The 4,202-nt window shown below is 38.2% G+C and overlaps 1 protein-coding gene across 5 annotated transcripts in view; it reads left to right on the top strand.

The window, feature by feature from the left end:
* SFI1 (SFI1 centrin binding protein) overlaps positions 1 to 4,202 on the top strand; it is a 71,834-nt gene that overhangs the window by 28,070 nt on the left and 39,562 nt on the right. The gene's annotated exons all lie outside the window — the stretch shown is intronic.

The raw sequence follows: 4,202 nt of genomic DNA, 5'->3' as shown, positions 1-4,202 counted from the left end.
GTACCGCAAAAAAAAAAAAAAGAAAAAAGAAATAAATATGTTTAAAGAAACAGCAGTATATTCTTTATTTCTTCATTACTCTTTTCCTATAGCAAATTAGAAAATGAGGGCAGAAAAGAAACTAAGACTGAAAAGAAAACCTGGCTTTTTCATATAATTTTGCTTATTTCTTAGAGTTCCTTTTGGGAAAGCCACTAGCTTTCGGTCTGTTATAAAGGCTTAACATCTGTACCAAACGTATGCTGTGGTGAAGCTTTTTTATGGCCTTTGATAAGCTTTCTGAACTTCAGTCACTTTTTAGTGTCTCCTGGGTACTTATAGGGCTGCCAAGTCAGTCATAGAGAATAGAACAGGGAGGAGGAGAAAAAGAAGTGCGTGTTACTATATTGTAGGAGTAATGACTTCTTTTTTCCATTTATTTATTGATTTATTTTTGGCTGCATTGGGTCTTTGTTTTTGTGCACAGGCTTTCTCTAGTTGCGGCGAGCAGGGGCGACTCTTCGTTGCGGTGAGCGGGCTTCTCATTGTGGTGGCTTCTCGTTGCAGAGCACAGGCTCTAGGCACGCAGGCTTCAGTAGTTGTGGCACATGGGCTCAGTAGTTGTGGCTCGTGGGCTGTAGAGCTCAGGCTCGGTAGCTGTGGCACATGGGCTTAGTTGTTCCGTGGCATGTGGGATCTTCCCGGACCAGGGCTCGAACCTGTGTCCCCTGTGTTGGCAGGTGGATTCTTAACCACTGCACCACCAGGGAAGTCCCTGTAGGAGTAATAGCTTTTTAATCTGACAACATTTTGTATCATCCATGCAAGAATATGCAGTATATGGAGATAATATGCAGACAGCATAGATTGGGGTCAGCAAACTTGCCCACGGATCAGATTTGGTCAGCTGATTGTTGTTGTAAATAAAGTTTTATTGGGACGCAGTTACACCTGTTCATTTATGTATTGTCTAAGCTGCTTTCAGGCTACAACGGTAAAGTTGAGTAGTTGCAACAGAGACCATGTGGCCTGCAAAGCCTAAAAAAAGTATTATCTGACCCTTGAAAAAAATTTGCCGACCTCTGAACTCATAAGGTCTTCTGAAGCAGTAGCAAGGAAATAGACGTAGTTCTTGCCAGTGATAATAACGGTAACAAGAACAGCAGGAGCAGTAATAGTATTTATTGTGGTCTTACTGTCCTAGGTGCTGCACTAAGTGCTTTATATGTGTCATCTCAATTTTCAAAATTATTTTTTAAATCCCGTATTATTATAGGTTAAATAACTCAAATGAGGGTCATGCACCTAGCAAAGGTCAGAGCCAGTATTTGAACCGAGGCAGCCTGAAAAGTGCAGAGCTGTTCTTTTAACTGTCATGCTGCTTTGTCCTCAGTAGACTTGTGCTCTCAGGAGGGAGAGGGAACTATGAATGTGAAAATGCCAGAAGCATAGGAACATAATGAGGCTGGTTTTCTGTCGCTGATGGACTTCAGCTATGTGAGTGCTCGTCCCTTTCAGATAGTCACTTTGAGAGCCTATAAACTCGTTCTACTGGTGATGCTATTGCTCAGAACACTTTTAGAATTCCTTTTTTACTGTTGCCTTCAAAGCTTGCAACAGCAGATTTGAATGAATATTTTTAGTGATAGCAGGTTTTCGTCGTTTGAGGTTGGATTTAACTTAGAAGACAGCCGAGAGTCATTCAGAATCAAATCCAATGGAAAACGTGAGCAATCAAGATAACACTGATACGGACCACACTATATGAGACTCTAAGGCAAATTTTATAGTGCAGATTATAAATAAAATCCTTGTGTCTGATAAGTACCATATGATTTACCAAGAACTTAAATTTAAGTCATTTCTCTTAATCCTCACAGCATCTCTGAACTAAGCAGGGCAGACGTCATGAGATATGTGAAATTTTAAAAAATTAAATTATGTACTTCAAAAATAAAAACATTAAATATAAAACATTTATTAAAAATATTAAAGATATCCAAGTACCCAACATACAGGTTTAAAAGGTGTTAGCATTTTCCATACTTGCCCCAGAATTTAATGTAATTTAATGTAATTAAATTCACAGTTCAAGCCCCCTCTTCCTTCCTTCTGCCACCTTTCCTCCTTAGCGATAACCTGTACCCTGATACTGAGGTCCCCATTTTCTTGTGTTCTTTTGCACTTGTAAAAATGCAAAAAAAATGTGTGCATACATATACATAAAGAATAAGTGTTCTGACTTTGTGTTGTTAGGAAACTTATGAATGGTGTCATACTGCACATTTACTTTGCAGCTTGCTTTTTTTTAATGTAACAGTGTATTTTTGAGGTTTATCCATGTTGATACATAGAGATCTGTTAACTACCTATAATATGCCTTTGTACTGAATAAGGCTCAGTTTACCTGCTCAGTGCTGCTGAATTGTTGATTCCTTCTGATTATATTTTTTACAATTACAAACAATGTGGCAGACAGCACTCTTAAACACAGATCCCTGTGCAAGAGTCTGAGTTTCTCTTGTTCCTGGAAGTGAAACTTCTTTGGGTATCACCTCATCATCCTTATCAAGCATCACCTATTTGCTCCAGTGCTGTGCCAGTTTATGTGCTAAAATTTTGGTTCCCATTTCTTTTGGCCTCATCAGCGCTTTGCATTATCAGACTTGGTCATTTTCACCACTTTGATAGGTCTGAAGTGGTAATTCCTTGTTGCTTTAATTTACATTTCGCTGATTCCTAATGAAGCCCAGCATCTTTTCAGACTCTCGTTTGCCATTTGAGTTTCTGATTTTCAGCTTGTTACTATCCCTCACTCCTTTTTTTCTGTTGGGTTATTTGGCTTTTTCTGCTCTGTGGACATTGTCATACATTCTGCTTACTAATCTTTTGACTATTAGGTACATTGCAAGTATTTTCTTCTAGTCCATAGCTTGTTTTTTTGCTTTGTTTATGGTGGGTTTTTTTTTTCATACAAGTGTTATTATTTTCAGTGTACCTAATTCTTATATCTTATGGTTTGGTCTTTAATCCATCTTGGGTTTAATTTTATAAATTGTGTGTAACAGGGTCTTAGTTTGTCATTTTCCTTATGGATAATTTCTGCAGCACTGTTTACTGGTTAGTTCATCCTTTATCTTTTTTATACTGACTATTAGTCTACCTCCATTATAGAGCAAGGTCTCATTTGTTCATGGGTCTATTCTGGGCTCTGTATTCCATTGGTCTATTTGTCTATCTCTGAGCCAGTACACACTGTTTTGATTATGATTTAATGAAGCAGGTAGGAAAGAACAAAGGTTCTCTAGTCAGAGTGCCCAGGTGGAAATTCTGCTGCCATTACCTATTAGCTTTGTGCCTTTTTTAATGAGTTACCTAATCTCCCTGTACCTTAGACTTCTTTTTTTTTTAATATTGCATTTTGGTTTTTATTTTTTATTGCATTTTAATTTTATTTTTTTATACAGCAGGTTATACATATTAGTATATATATGTCAATCCCAGTCTCCAATTCATCCCACCCCCCCCCTTATATTTCTTATCTGTAAGTAAATAATAACGGTACCTACCTCATAGGATTGTTGAGGATTAAGTGTAATGATACATGTAATATGCTTAGAGCAATGCTTTGAGTATGGAAATCCTCAGTAAATGCTAACTGTTCATTACTACTCCTGATCTTACTGTATAGCTCTTAAGTTTTCATATGTGGAAAGAGATCTTCTCTATTCTTGTTCTTTTTAAAAATTGTCTTGGCAGTTCTTCACTCTTATTAATTTTAGGATCAACTCGTCAATTCCACGACAAAGCCTACTAGGATTTTTTATTATAGTACACTGACTTTTTACATTAGATTGGAGAAAATTGTCATATTTGTGATATTGAGTCACCCCACCCGTGAGCTTGACGTAGCTTGTGATATATTGATGGGCATGAGAGGGAGAGTAGGAAAGATTAGGCCATGAGGTGACAAGGAGGCAGATGTAATAGTAAGGCTCTGCAGGCTGTGCCCATAAAGGCTTTGGCTCTTTTTCCAGGGGAGGGGGAAGCTACTGGCTTTGAGAGGAGGAGTGATGTGATCACACCCCACCTCTTAACAGCCTCCCTCTGGTTCATTGTGTGCTGCCTTTTGAGGAAGGAAGGGAGAGAGAGAGAGATATGAGAGAAAGGGAGAATGTGTGTGTGTGTTTGTGTGTGTGTGTGTGTGTGTGTGTGTGTTTGTG

This window comes from Lipotes vexillifer, unplaced genomic scaffold, assembly GCF_000442215.2.
Source record: "Lipotes vexillifer unplaced genomic scaffold, Lipotes_vexillifer_v1.1 scaffold1197, whole genome shotgun sequence".
Classification (NCBI taxonomy): Eukaryota; Metazoa; Chordata; class Mammalia; order Artiodactyla; family Lipotidae; genus Lipotes; species Lipotes vexillifer.
This window is presented reverse-complemented; position numbering and strand designations above follow the sequence as displayed.